The following is a 13,687-nucleotide window of genomic DNA, read 5'->3' on the forward strand; positions in this document are numbered from 1 at the left end:
TGCACCTCTCCTTCTCGTTCTAATATCGATTAAAATGCCCCTGATTCTTGACTCACATTTGGGTCTAAACCAGCGGACCATAGTTCCAGTCGCGCGTAACGTTGAACGACCCATTTGAAAAAAATTGTTGAAATACAAGGACTTCCCAAGAGGTCACCCATCTGAGTACTACTCTCGCCCAAGCACACTTAACTGCAGAGTTCTGATGGGATCCAGTGCAGTAGTGCTGGTATGATGCCACTTGTTTAATTTTGCGCTTCAAATACATACACTCATTCTCTTTTCTTCCTCATCCCGTCATTTGTTTCCTTGTGCGTGCGCACTGCACCTCCCGTACTCGTTCTAATATTAAGTAAAATGCGACGGTGCCGTGACTCACATTTGCGAATAAATCTGCGGACCATAAATCAAGTCGCGCGTAACGTCGAAAGAATAATCTGCAAAAAGATGGGTGCAACACGAGGACCTCCCAAGAAAATGGGTGAAATATGAGGACTTCGCAGGAGGTCACCCATCCGAGTACTACACTCGCCCAAGAACACTTAACTGCGGAGTTCTGATGGGATCCGGAGCTTTAGTGCTGGTATGATCGCACCTGTTTAATTTCGCGCTGCAAATACATACACTCCTTCTCCTTTCTTCCCCCTCCCGTCATTTGTTTCCTTGTGCGTTCACACTTCACCTCTCATTCTCGTTCTAATATCGATTAAAATGCCCCTGCTTCTTGACTCACATTTGCGTATAAACCAGCGGTCCCTAGTTCCAGACGAGCGTAACGTCGAATGACACGTCTGAAAAAAAATTGGTGCGACACGAGGACTTCCCAGGAGGTCACCCATCCGAGTACTAATCTCCCCCAAGCACACTTCACTGCGGAGTTCTGATGGGATCCGGTACATTAGTGCTGGTATGATCGCACCTGTTTAATTTTGCGATGCAAATACATAAACTCATTCCCCTTTCTTCCCCCTCCCGTCATTTGTTTCCTTGTGCGTGCGCACTGCACCTCCCGTTCTCGTTATAATATCAAGTAAAATGCTAAAGCGCCGTGACTCACATTTGCGAATAAACCTGAGGACCATAATTCAAGTCGCGCGTAACGTCGAAAGAATCATCTGCAAAAAAATGGGTGCAACACGAGGACTTCACAAGAAAATGGGTGAAATATAAGGACTTCGCAGGAGGTAACCCTTGCAAGTACTACTTTCGCCCAAGCACCCTTACCTACGGAGTTCTGATAGAATCCGTTGCATTAGTGCTGGTATGATCGCACCTGTTTCATTTCATGCTGAAAATACATACACTCCTTCACCTTCCCTTTCCCTCCCATCAATTGTTTCCTTGTGCGTTCACTCTGCACCTCTCCTTCTCGTTCTAATATCGATTAAAATGCCCCTGATTCTTGACTCACATTTGCGAATAAACCTGAGGACCATAAATCAAGTCGCGCGTAACGTCGAAAGAATCATCTGCAGAAAGATGGGTGCAACACGAGGACCTCCCAAGAAGATGGGTGAAATATAAGGACTTCGCAGGAGGTCACCCATCCGAGTACTTTTCTCACCCAAACACCCTTAACTGCGGAGTTCTGATAGAATCCGTTGCATTAGTGCTGGTATGATCCCTCATGTTTCATTCTGCACTGCAAATACATACACTCTTTCTCCTTCCATCCCCCCTCCCGTCATTTGTTTCCTTGTGCGTGCACTCTGCATCTCTCTTTCTCGTTCTAATATCAAGTAATATGCCCCGGCACCGTGACTCACCTTTGCAAATGAACCAGCGGTTTATAATTCCATTAGCGCGTAATGTCGAACAACCCATCCGAAAAAAAATAGGTGCAACACGAGGGCTTCCCAAGTGGTCACTCATCCGAGTTCTACTCTCGCCCAAGCACACTTAACTACGGGGTTCTGATGGGATCCGGAGCTTTAGTGCTGGTATGATCACACCTGTTTAATTTCGCGCTGCAAATACATACACTCCTTCTCCTTTCTTCCCCCTCCCGTCATTTGTTTCCTTGTGCGTTCACACTTCACCTCTCATTCTCGTTCTAATATCGATAAAAATGCCCCTGCTTCTTGACTCATATTTGTGTATAAACCAGCGGACCCTAGTTCCAGTCGCGCGTAACGTTGAACGACCCGTCTGAAAAAAAATTGGTGCGACACGAGGACTTCCCAGGAGGTCACCCATCCGAGTACTAATCTCGCCTAAGCACACTTCACTACGGAGTTCTGATGGGATCCGGTGCATTAGTGCTGGTATGATCGCAACTGTTTAATTTTGCGCTACAAATACATAAACTCATTCCCCTTTCTTCCCCCTCCCGTCATTTGTTTTTTTGTGCGTGCGCACTGCACCTCTCGTTCTCGTTCAAATATCAAGTAAAATGCCACGGCGCCGTGACTCACATTTGTGAATAAATCTGCGGACCATAATTAAAGTCGCGCGTAACGTCGAACGGCACATCTGTTTAATTTCGCACTGCAAATACATAAACTCATTCCCCTTTCTTCCCCCTCCCGTCATTTGTTTCCTTGTGCGTGCGCACTGCACCTCCCGTTCTCGTTCTAATATCAAGTAAAATGCTACAGCGCCGTGAATCACATTTGCGAATAAACCTGAGGACCATAATTCAAGTCGCGCGTAATGTCGAAAGAATCATCTGCAAAAAAGTGGGTGCAACACGAGGACTTCACAAGAAAATAGGTGAAATATAAGGACTTCGCAGGAGGTAACCCATGCTAGTAGTACTCTCGCCCAAGCACCCTTACCTACGGAGTTCTGATAGAATCCGTTGAATTAGTGCTGGTATGATCGCACCTGTTTCATTTCGTGCTGAAAATACATACACTCCTTCTCCTTCCCTCCCCCTCCCATAAATTGTTTCCTTTTGCGTTCACACTGCACCTCTCCTTCTCGTTCTAATATCGATTAAAATGCCCCTGCTTCATGACTCACATTTGCGTATAAACCAGCGGACCCTAGTTCCAGTCGCGCGTAACGTCGAACGACCCGTCTGAAAAAAAATTGGTGCGACACGAGGACTTCCCAGGAGGTCACCCATCCTAGTACTACTCTCGCCCAAGCACACTTAACTGCGGAGGTGCTTGTGCGAGAGTGCGATCATGCACCGGATCCCATTAGAACTCTGCAGTTAAGTGTGCTGGGCGAGAGTAGTACTCGGATGGGTGACCTCTTGGGAAGTCCTCGTGTCGTACTAATTTTTTTTTTCAGATGGGTCGTTCGACGTTACGCGCGACTACATCTAGGGTCCACTGGTTTATACGCAAATGTGATTTAAGAAGCAGGGGCATTTTAATCGATATTAGAACTTGAAAGAGAGATGCAGAGTGCACGCACAAGGAAATAAATGACGGGAGGGGGGATGGATGGAGAAAAAGTGTATGTATTTGCAGCGCAGATTGAAACATGAGCAATCATACCAGCACCAATGCAACGGATTCTATCAGAACTCCGCAAGTTAAGGGTGCTTAGGCGAGAGTAGCACTAGGATAGGTGACTTCCTGCGAAGTCCTTATATTTCACCCATTTTCTTAGGAAGTCCTCGTGTTGCACCCATTTTTTTGCAGATGATTCTTTCGACGATACGCGCGACTTGAATTGTGGTCCTAAGGTTTATTCGCAAATATGAGTCACGGCACTGTAGCATTTTACTTGATATTAGAACGAGCACGGGAGGTGCAGTGCGCACGCACAAGGAAACAAATGACGGGAGGGGGAAGAAAGGAGAAGGAGTTTATGTATTTGCAGCGCAGAATTAAACGAGTGCGATCATATCAGCACTAATGCACCGGATTCCATCAGAACTCCGTAGTTAAGTGTGCTTGGGCAAGAGTAGTACTCGGATGGGTGACCTCTTGGGAAGTCCTCGTGTCGCACCAATTTTTTTTCAGACGGGTCGTTCGATGTTACGCGCGACTGGAACTAGGGTCCACTGGTTTATACGCAAATGTGAGTCAAAAAGCACGGGCATTTTAATCGATATTAGAACGAGAAGGAGCGGTGCAGTGTGAACGAACAAGGAAACAATTGGTGGGAGGGGGAGGGAAGGAGAAGGAGAAGGAGTGTATGTATTTTCAGCACGAAATGAAACAAGTGCGATCATACCAGCACTAATGCAACGGATTCTATCAGAACTCCGTAGGTAAGGGAGCTTGGGCGAGAGTAGTACTAGCATGGGTTACCACCTGCGAAGTCCTTATATTTCACCCATTTTCTTGTGAAGTCCTTGTGTCGCACCAATTTTTTTTCAGACGGGTCGTTCGACGTTACGCGCGTCTGGAACTAGGGTCCGCTGGTTTATACGCAAATGTGAGTCAAGAAGCAGGGGCATTTTAATCGATATTAGAACGAGAACGAGAGGTGAAGTGTGAACGCACAAGGAAACAAATGACGGGAGGGGGAAGAAAGGAGAAGGAGTGTACGTAATTGCAGCGCAAAATTAAACAGGTGCGATCATACCAGCACTAAAGCTCCGGATCCCATCAGAACTCCACAATTAAGCGTGCTTGGGCGAGAGTAGTACTCGGATGGGTGACCACCTGGGAAGCCCTCGTGTTGCACCTATATTTTTTCGGATGGGTTGTTTGATGTTACGCGCGAATGGAATTATAAACCGCTGGTTCATTTGCAAAGGTGAGTCACGATGCCGGGGCATATTACTTGGTATTAGAACGAGAAAGAGAGATGCAGAGTGCACGCACAAGGAAACAAATGACGGGAGGGGGGATGGAAGGAGACAGAGTGAATGTATTTGCAGTGCAGAATGAAACATGAGGGATCATACCAGCACTAATGCAACGGATTCTATCAGAACTCCGCAGTTAAGGGTGCTTGGGCGAGAAAAGTACTCGGATGGGTGACCTCCTGCGAAGTCTTTATATTTCACCCATTTTCTTGGGAGGTCCTCGTGTTGCACCCATCTTTTTGCAGATGATTCTTTTGATGTTACACGCGACTTGATTTATGGTCCGCAGGTTTATTCGCAAATGTGAGTCACGGCGCCGTGGCATTTTACTTGATATTAGAACGAGTACGGGAGGTGCAATGCGCACGCACAAGGAAACAAATGACGGGATGAGGAAGAAAAGAGAAGGAGTGTATGTAGTTGAAGTGCAAAATTAAACAAGTGGCATCATACCAGCACTAATGCACTGGATCCCATCAGAACTCCGCAGTTAAGTGTGCTTGGGCGAGAGTAGTACTCGGATTGGTCGCCACTTGTGAAGTCCTCGTGTTGCACCCATTTTTTTGCAGATGATTCTTTCGACGTTACGCGCAACTTGAATTATGGTCCTCAGGTTTATTCGCAAATGTGAGTCACGGCGCTATAGCATTTTACTTGATATTAGAACGAGAACGGGAGGTGTAGTGCGCACGCACAAGGAAACAAATGACGGGAGGGGGAAAAAAGGGGAATGAGTTTATGTATTTGCAGCACAAAATTAAAGAGGTGCGATCATACCAGCACTAATGCACCGGATCCCATCAGAACTCCGCAGTGAAGTGTGATTGGGCGAGATTAGTACTCGGATGGGTGACCTCCTGGGAAGTCCTCGTGTCGCACCAATTTTTTTTCAGACGGGTCGCTCGACGTTACCCGCGTCTGGAACTAGGGTCTGCTGGTTTATACGCAAATGTGAGTCAAGAAGCAGGGGCATTTTAATCGATATTAGAACGAGAATGAGAGGTGAAGTGTGAACGCACAAGGAAACAAATGACGGGAGGGGGAAGAAAGGAGAAGGAGTGTATGTATTTGCAGCGCGAAATTAAACAGGTGCGATCATACCAGCACTAAAGCTCCGGATCCCATCAGAACTCCTTAGTTAAGTGTGCTTGGGCGAGGGTAGTACTCGGATGGGTGACCCCTTGGGAAGCCCACGTGTTGCACCTATTTTTTTTAGGATGGGTTGTTCGACGTTACGCGTGAATGGAATTATAAACCGCTGGTTCATTTGCAAAGGTGAGTCATGGTGCCGGGTCATATTACTTGATATTAGAATGAGAAAGAGAGATGCAGAGTGCACGCACAAGGAAACAAATGACGGGAGGGGGGATGGAAGGAGAAAGAGTGTATGTATTTGCAGTGCAGAATGAAACATGTGGGATCATACCAGCACTAATGCAACGGATTCTATCAGAACTCCGCAGTTAAGGGTGCTTGGGCGAGAAAAGTAGTCGGATGGGTGACCTCCTGCGAAGTCCTTATATTTCACCCATTTTCTTGGGAGGTCCTCGTGTTGCACCCGTCTTTTTGCAGATGATTCTTTCGACGTTACGCGCGACTTGATTTATGGTCCGTAGGTTTATTCGCAAATGTGAGTCACGGCGCCGTGGCATTTTACTTGATATTAGAACGAGTACGGGAGGTGCAGTGCGCATGCACAAGGAAACAAATGACGGGATGAGGAAGAAAAGAGAAGGAGTGTATGTAATTGAAGCGCAAAATTAAACAAGTGGCATCATACCAGCGCTAATGCACTGGATCCCATCAGAACTCTGCAGTTAAGTGTGCTTGGGAGAGAATAGTACTCGAATGGGTGACCTCTTGGGAAGTCCTCGTATCGCAACAATTTTTTTTAGATGGGTCGTTCGACGTTACGAGCGACTGGAACTATGGTCCGCTTGTTTATACGCAAATGTGAGTCAAGAATCAGGGGCATTTTAATCGATATTAGAATGAGAAGGAGAGGTGCAGTGTGAACGCACAAGGAAACAAATGATGGGAGGGGGGAGGGAAGAAGGAGTGTATGTATTTTCAGCACGAAATTAAACAGGTGCGGTCACACCAGCACAAATGCACCGGATCCCATCAGAACTCCGCAGTTAAGTGTGCTTTGACGAAAGTAGTACAATGATGGGTTACCTCATGGGAAGTTCTCGTGTTGCACCCATTTTCTTTTTTTCAGATGTGCCGTGCGACGTTACGCGCGACTTTAATTATGGTCTGCAGATTTATTCGCAAATGTGAGTCACGACGCAGTGGCATTTTACTTGATATTTGAACGAGAACGAGAGGTGCAGTGCGCACGCACAAGGAAACAAATGACGGGAGGGGGAAGAAAGGAGAAGTAGTTTATGTATTTGCAGCGCAAAATTAAACAGGTGCGATCATACCAGCACTAATGCACCGGATCCCATCAGAACTCCGCAGTTAAGTGTGCTTGGGCGAGAGTCGTACTCGGATGGGTGACCTCCTGGGAAGTACTCGTGTCACACTAATTTTTCTTTTCAGACGGGTTGTTCGACGTTACGCGCGACTGGAACTAGGGTCCACTGGTTTATACGCAAATGTGAGTCAAGAAACAGGGGTATTTTAATCGATATTAGAACGAGAAGGAGAGATGCAAAGTGCACGCACAAGGAAACAAATTATGGGAGGGGGATGGAGGGAGAAAAAGTGTACGTATTTGCAGCGCAGAATGAAACATGAGCAATCATACCAGCATCAATGCAACGGATTTTATCAGAACTCCGCAAGTTAAGGGTGCTTGGGCGAGAGTAGCACTAGGATGGGTGACCTCCTGCGAAGTCCTTATATTTCACCCATTTTCTTAGGAAGTCCTCGTGTTGTACCCATTTTGTTGCAGATGATTCTTTCGACATTACGCGCGACTTGAATTATGGTCCTCAGGTTTATTCGCAAATGTGAGTCACGGTGCTGTAGCATTTTACTTGATATTAGAACGAGAACGGGAGCTACAGTGCGCACGGACAAGGAAACAATGACGGGAGGGGGACGAAAGGGGAATGAGTTTATGTATTTGCAGCGCGAAATTAAACAGGTGCAATCATTCGAGCACTAATGCACCGGATCCCATCAGAACTCCGCAGTTAAGTATGCTTGGGTGAGAGTAGTACTCGGATGGGTGACCTCTTTGGAAGTCCTCGTGTCGCACCAATTTTTTTTCAGACGGGTCGTTCGACGTTACGCGCGACTGGAATTAGGGTCCACTGGTTTATACGCAAATGTGAGTCAAGAAGCAGGGGCATTTTAATCGATATTAGAACGAGAATGAGAGGTGAAGTGTGAACGCACAAGGAAACAAATGACCGGAGGGGGAAGAAAGGAGAAGGAGTGTATGTATTTGAAGCGCAAAATTAAACAAATGGCATCATACCAGCAGTAATGCACCGGATCCCATCAGAACTCTGCAGTTAAGTGTGCTTGGGCGAGAGTAGTACTTGGATGGGTGACCTGCTAGGAAATCCTCGTGTCGCACCAATTTTTTTTTCAAACGGGTCGTTCGACGTTACGCGCGACTGGAACGAGGGTCCGCTGGTTTATACGCAAATGTGAGTCAGGAAGAAGGGTCATTTTAATCGATATTAGAACGAGAAGGAGAGGTGCAGTGTGAACGCACAAGGAAACAATTGATGGGAAGGGGAGGGAAGGAGAAGGAGTGTATGTATTTTCAGCACGAAATGAAACAGGTGCGATCATACCAGCACTAATGCAACGGATTCTATCAGAACTCCGTAGGTAAGGGTGCTTGGGCGAGAGTAGTTCTAGCATGGGTTACCTTCTGCGAAGTCCTTATATTTTACCAATTTTCTTAGGAAGTCCTCGTGTTGCACCCTTTTTTTTGCAGATGATTCGTTCGACGTTACGCGCGACTTGAATTATGGTCCTCAGGTTTATTCGCAAATGTGAGTCACGGCGCCGTGGCATTTTACTTGATAGTAGAACGAGAACGGGAGGTGCAGTGCGCACGCACAGGGAAACAAATGACGGGAGGGGGAAGAAAGGGGAATGAGTTTATGTATTTGCAGCGCGAAATTAAACAAGTGCGATCATACCGGCACTAATGCACCGGATCCCATCAGAACTCCGCAGTGAAGTGTGCTTCGGCGAGATTAGTACTCGGATGGGTGACCTCCTGGGAAGTCCTCGTGTTGCACCAATTTTTTTTCAGATGGGTCGTTCGACGTTACGCGCGTCTAGAACTAGGGTCCGCTGGTTTATACGCAAATGTGAGTCAAGAAGCAGGGGCATTTTAATCGATATTAGAATGAGAATGAGAGGTGAAGTGTGAACGCACAAGGAAACAAATGACAGGAGGGGGAAGAAAGGAGATGGAGTGTATGTATTTGCAGCGCGAAATTAAACAAGTTCGATCATACCAGCACTAAAGCCCCGGATCCCTTCAGAACTCCGCAGTTAAGTGTGCTTGGGCGAGAGTAGTACTCGGATGGGTGACAACTTGGGAAGCCCTCGTGTTGCACCTATTTTTTTTCGGATGGGTTGTTCGACGTTACGCGCGAATGGAATTATAAACCGCTGGTTCATTTGCAAAGGTGAGTCACGGTGCCGGGGCATATTACTTGATATTAGAACGAGAAAGAGAGATGCAGAGTGCACGCACAAGGAAACAAATGACGGGAGGGGGGATGGGAGGAGAAAGAGTGTATGTATTTGCAGTGCAGAATGAAACATGATGGATCATACCAGCACTAATGCAACGGATTCTATCAGAACTCCGCAGTTAAGGGTGCTTAGGCGAGAAAAGTACTCGGATGGGTGACCTCTTGCGAAGTCCTTATATTTCACCCATTTTCTTGGGAGGTCCTCGTGTTGCACCCATCTTTTTGCAGATGATTCTTTCGACGTTACGCGCGACTTGATTTACGGTCCTTAGGTTTATTCGCAAATGTGAGTCACGGCATCGTGGCATTTTACTTGATATTAGAATGAGTACGGGAGGTGCAGTGCGCACGCACAAGGAAACAAATGACGGGAGGAGGAAGAAAAGAGAAGGAGTGTATGTATTTGCAGCGCCAAATTAAACATGTGCGATCATACCAGCACTAATGCACCGGATCCCATCAGAACTCTGCAGTGAAGTGTGCTTGGGGGAGATTAGTACTCGGATGGGTGACCACCTGGGAAGTCCTCGTGTCGCACCAATTTTTTTTCAGACGGGTCTTTCGACGTTACGCGCATCTAGAACTAGGGTCCGCTGGTTTATACGCAAATGTGAGTCAAGAAGCAGGGGCATTTTAATCGATATTAGAACGAGAATGAGAGGTGAAGTGTGAACGCACAAGGAAACAAATGACGGGAGGGGGAAGAAAGGAGAAGGTGTGTATGTATTTGCAGCGCGAAATTAAACAGGTGCGATCTTACCAGCACTAAAGCTTCGGATCCCATCAGAACTCCGCAGTTAAGTGTGCTTGGGTGAGCGTAGTACTCGGATGGGTGACGACTTGGGAAGCCCTCGTGTTGCACCTATTTTTTTTGGGATGGGTTGTTCGACGTTACGCGCGAATGGAATTATAAACCGCTGGTTCATTTGCAAAGGTGAGTCACGGTGCCGGGTCATATTACTTGATATTAGAACGAGAAAGAGAGATGCAGAGTGCACGCACAAGGAAACAAATGACGGGAGGGGCGATGGGAGGAGAAAGAGTGTGTGTATTTGCAGTGCAGAATGAAACATGAGGGATCATACCAGCACTAATGCAACGGATTCTTTCAGAACTTCGCAGTTAAGGGTGCTTGGGCGAAAAAAGTACTCGGATGGGTGACCTCCTGCGAAGTCCTTATATTTCACCCATTTTCTTGGGAGGTCCTCGTCTTGCACCCGTCTTTTTGCAGATGATGCTTTCGACGTTATGCGCGACTTGATTTATGGTCCGCAAGTTTATTTGCAAATGTGAGTCACGGCGCCGTGGCATTTTACTTGATATTAGAACGAGTACGGGAGGTGCAGTGCGCACGCACAAGGAAACAAATGACGGGATGAGGAAGAAACGAGAATGAGTGTATGTATTTGAAGCGCAAAATTATACAAGTGGCATCATACCAGCACTACTGCACTGGATCCCATGAGAACTCTGCAGTTAAGTGTGTTTGGGCGAGAGTAGTACTCGGATGGGTGACCTCTTGGGAAGTCCTCGTATCCCAACAATTTTTTTTTTCAAATGGGTCGTTCGACGTTAGGTGCGACTGGAACTATGGTCCGCTGGTTTATACGCAAATGTGAGTCAAGAATCAGGGGCATTTTTATCGATATTAGAACAAGAAGAAGAGGTGCAGTGTGAACGCAAAAGGAAACAAATGATGGGAGGGGGGAGGAAAGAAGGAGTGTATGTATTTTCAGCACGAAAATAAACAGGTGCGGTCACACCAGCACAAATGCACCGGATCCCATCAGAACTCCGCAGTTAAGTGTGCTTTGGCGAAAGCAGTACAATGATGGGTTACCTCCTGGGAAGTTCTCGTGTTGCACCCATTTTCTTTTTTTCAGATGTGCCGTTCGACGTTACGCGCGACTTTAATTATGGTCCGCAGATTTATTCGCAAATGTGAGTCACAGCGCTGTTGTATTTTACTTGATATTTGAACGAGAACGAGAGGTGCAGTGCGCACGCACAAGGAAACAAATGACGGGAGGGGGAAGAAAGGAGAAGGAGTTTATGTATTTGCAGCGCGAAATTAAACGGGTGCGGTCATACCAGCACTAATGCCTCGGATCCCATCAGAACTTCGCAGTTAAGTGTGCTTGGGCGATAGCAGTACTCGGATGGGTGACCTCTTGGGAAGTCCTCGTGTCGCACCAATTTTTTTTTACACGGGTCGTTCGACGTTACGTGCGACTGGAACTATAATCCGCTGGTTTATATGCAAATGTGAGTCAAGAATCTGTGGCATTTTTATCGATATTAGAACGAGAAGGAGAGGTGCAGTGTGAATGCACAAGGAAACAAATGATAGGAGGGGGGGAGGGAAGAAGGAGTGTATGTATTTTCAGCCCGAAATTAAACAGGTGCGCTCACACCAGCACAAATGCACCGGATCCCATCAGAACTTCGCAGTTAAGTGTGCTTTGACGAAAGTAGTACAATGATGGGTTACCTCCTGGGAAGTTCTCATGTTGCACCCATTTTCTTTTTTTCAGATGTGCCGTTCGACGTTACGCGCGACATTAATTATGTTCCGCAGATTTATTCGCAAATGTGAGTCACGGCGCCGTGGCATTTTACTTGATATTTGAACGAGAACGGGAGGTGCAGTGCGCACGCACAAGGAAACAAATGACGAGAGGGGGAAGAAAGGAGGAGTTTATGTACTTGCAGCGCAACATTAAACACCGGATCCCATCAGAACTCCGCAGTTAAGTGTGCTTGGGCGAGAGTAGTACTAAGATGGGTGACCTCCTGGGAAGTTCTCGTGTCGCACTAATTTTTTTTTTCAGACGGGTCGTTCGACGTTACGCGCGACTGGAACTAGGGTCCACTGGTTTATACGCAAATGTGAGTCAAGAAGCAGGGACATTTTAATCGATATTAGAACAAGAAGGAGAGATGCAGAGTGCAAGCACAAGGAAACAAATGACGGGAGGGGGGATGGAGGGAGAAAAAGTGTATGTATTTGCAGCGCAGAATGAAACATGAGCAATCATACCAGCACCAATGCAACGGATTCTATCAGAACTCCGCAAGTTAAGGGTCATTGGGCGAGAGTAGTTCTAGCATGGGTTACCTTCTGCGAAGTCCTTATATTTCACCCATTTTCTTAGGAAGTCCTCGTGTTGCACCCATTTTTTTGCAGATGATTCTTTCGACGATACTCCCGACTTGAATTATGGTCCTCAGGTTTATTCGCTAATGTGAGTCACGGAACCGTAGCATTTTACTTTATATTAGAACGAGCACGGGAGGTGCAGTGCGCACGCACAAGGAGACAAATGACGGGAGGGGGAAGAAAGGAGAAGGAGTTTATGCATTTGCAGTGCAGAATTAAACGGGTGCGATCATACCAGCACTAATGCACCAGATCCTGTCAGAACTCCGCAGTTAAGTGTGCTTGGGCGAGAGTAGTACTCAGATGGGTGACCTCCTGGGAAGTCCTCGTGTCGCACCAATTTTTTTTTAGACGGGTCGTTCGACGTTACGCGCGACTGGAACTAGTGTCCGCTGGTTTATCCGCAAATGTGAGTCAAGAAGCAGAGGCATTTTAATCGATATTAGAACGAGAAGGAGAGGTGCAGTGTGAACGCACAAGGAAACAATTGATGGGAGGGGGAGGGAAAGAGAAGGAGTGTATGTATTTTCAGCACGAAATGAAACAGGTGCGATCATACCAGCACTAATGCAACGGATTCTATCAGAACTCCGTAGGTAAGGGTGCTTGGGCGAGAGTAGTACTAGCATGGGTTACCTCCTGCGAAGTCCTTATATTTCACCCATTTTCTTGTGAAGTTCTCGTGTTGCACCCATTTTTTTGCAGATGATTCTTTCGATGTTACGCGCGACTTGAATTATGGTCCTCAGGTTTTTTCGCAAATGTGATTCACGGCGCTTTAGCATTTTACTTTATATTAGAACGAGAACGGGAGGTGCAGTGCGCACGCACAAGGAAACAAATGACGGGAGGGGGAAGAAAGGGGAATGAGTTTATGTATTTGCAGCGCGAAATTAAACTGGTGCGATCATACCAGCACTAATGCATCGGATCCCATCAGAACTTCGCAGTGAAGTGTGCTTGGGCGAGATTAATACTCGGATGGGTGACCTCCTGGGAAGTCCTTGTGTCGCACAAATTTTTTTTCAGACGGGTCGTTCGACGTTACGCGCGACTGGAACTGGGGTCCGCTGGTTTATACGCAAATGTGAGTCAAGAAGCAGGGTCATTTTAATCAATATTAGAACGAGAATG

At 46.8% G+C, this 13,687-nt stretch overlaps 3 non-coding genes and 22 pseudogenes across 3 annotated transcripts; 20 read left to right on the plus strand and 5 right to left on the minus strand.

Moving 5' to 3' along the window:
- Positions 1-124: 124 nt before the first annotated feature.
- On the minus strand, positions 125-243 carry LOC148249328 (5S ribosomal RNA; annotated as a pseudogene).
- Positions 244-478: 235 nt separating this feature from the next.
- On the minus strand, positions 479-597 carry LOC148249329 (5S ribosomal RNA; annotated as a pseudogene).
- Positions 598-802: 205 nt separating this feature from the next.
- Positions 803-921, minus strand: LOC148249330 (5S ribosomal RNA; annotated as a pseudogene).
- Positions 922-1,835: 914 nt separating this feature from the next.
- Positions 1,836-1,954, minus strand: LOC148249331 (5S ribosomal RNA; annotated as a pseudogene).
- Positions 1,955-2,159: 205 nt separating this feature from the next.
- LOC148249332 (5S ribosomal RNA) lies at positions 2,160-2,278 on the minus strand (annotated as a pseudogene).
- A 1,512-nt stretch (positions 2,279-3,790) lies between these two features.
- LOC148249333 (5S ribosomal RNA) lies at positions 3,791-3,909 on the plus strand (annotated as a pseudogene).
- A 565-nt stretch (positions 3,910-4,474) lies between these two features.
- LOC148249334 (5S ribosomal RNA) lies at positions 4,475-4,593 on the plus strand. Its single transcript, XR_015815187.1, has one exon. It is a non-coding gene; the product is annotated as a 5S ribosomal RNA (ribosomal RNA).
- Positions 4,594-5,153: 560 nt separating this feature from the next.
- Positions 5,154-5,272, plus strand: LOC148249335 (5S ribosomal RNA; annotated as a pseudogene).
- A 205-nt stretch (positions 5,273-5,477) lies between these two features.
- LOC148249336 (5S ribosomal RNA) lies at positions 5,478-5,596 on the plus strand. The gene has a single exon (XR_015815316.1). It is a non-coding gene; the product is annotated as a 5S ribosomal RNA (ribosomal RNA).
- A 205-nt stretch (positions 5,597-5,801) lies between these two features.
- On the plus strand, positions 5,802-5,920 carry LOC148249337 (5S ribosomal RNA). The gene has a single exon (XR_015816022.1). It is a non-coding gene; the product is annotated as a 5S ribosomal RNA (ribosomal RNA).
- Positions 5,921-6,481: 561 nt separating this feature from the next.
- On the plus strand, positions 6,482-6,599 carry LOC148249338 (5S ribosomal RNA; annotated as a pseudogene).
- Positions 6,600-6,801: 202 nt separating this feature from the next.
- Positions 6,802-6,920, plus strand: LOC148249339 (5S ribosomal RNA; annotated as a pseudogene).
- A 209-nt stretch (positions 6,921-7,129) lies between these two features.
- On the plus strand, positions 7,130-7,248 carry LOC148249340 (5S ribosomal RNA; annotated as a pseudogene).
- Positions 7,249-7,809: 561 nt separating this feature from the next.
- Positions 7,810-7,928, plus strand: LOC148249341 (5S ribosomal RNA; annotated as a pseudogene).
- A 206-nt stretch (positions 7,929-8,134) lies between these two features.
- Positions 8,135-8,254, plus strand: LOC148249342 (5S ribosomal RNA; annotated as a pseudogene).
- A 558-nt stretch (positions 8,255-8,812) lies between these two features.
- LOC148249343 (5S ribosomal RNA) lies at positions 8,813-8,931 on the plus strand (annotated as a pseudogene).
- Positions 8,932-9,136: 205 nt separating this feature from the next.
- LOC148249344 (5S ribosomal RNA) lies at positions 9,137-9,255 on the plus strand (annotated as a pseudogene).
- A 560-nt stretch (positions 9,256-9,815) lies between these two features.
- LOC148249345 (5S ribosomal RNA) lies at positions 9,816-9,934 on the plus strand (annotated as a pseudogene).
- Positions 9,935-10,139: 205 nt separating this feature from the next.
- On the plus strand, positions 10,140-10,258 carry LOC148249346 (5S ribosomal RNA; annotated as a pseudogene).
- Positions 10,259-10,818: 560 nt separating this feature from the next.
- LOC148249347 (5S ribosomal RNA) lies at positions 10,819-10,937 on the plus strand (annotated as a pseudogene).
- A 205-nt stretch (positions 10,938-11,142) lies between these two features.
- Positions 11,143-11,261, plus strand: LOC148249348 (5S ribosomal RNA; annotated as a pseudogene).
- A 209-nt stretch (positions 11,262-11,470) lies between these two features.
- Positions 11,471-11,589, plus strand: LOC148249349 (5S ribosomal RNA; annotated as a pseudogene).
- A 204-nt stretch (positions 11,590-11,793) lies between these two features.
- On the plus strand, positions 11,794-11,912 carry LOC148249350 (5S ribosomal RNA; annotated as a pseudogene).
- An 862-nt stretch (positions 11,913-12,774) lies between these two features.
- Positions 12,775-12,893, plus strand: LOC148249351 (5S ribosomal RNA; annotated as a pseudogene).
- A 559-nt stretch (positions 12,894-13,452) lies between these two features.
- On the plus strand, positions 13,453-13,571 carry LOC148249352 (5S ribosomal RNA; annotated as a pseudogene).
- The last annotated feature ends 116 nt before the right edge of the window (positions 13,572-13,687 follow it).

This window comes from Carica papaya, chromosome 8 (genome assembly GCF_054855325.1).
Source record: "Carica papaya isolate Zhongbai chromosome 8, ASM5485532v1, whole genome shotgun sequence".
Classification (NCBI taxonomy): domain Eukaryota; kingdom Viridiplantae; phylum Streptophyta; class Magnoliopsida; order Brassicales; family Caricaceae; genus Carica; species Carica papaya.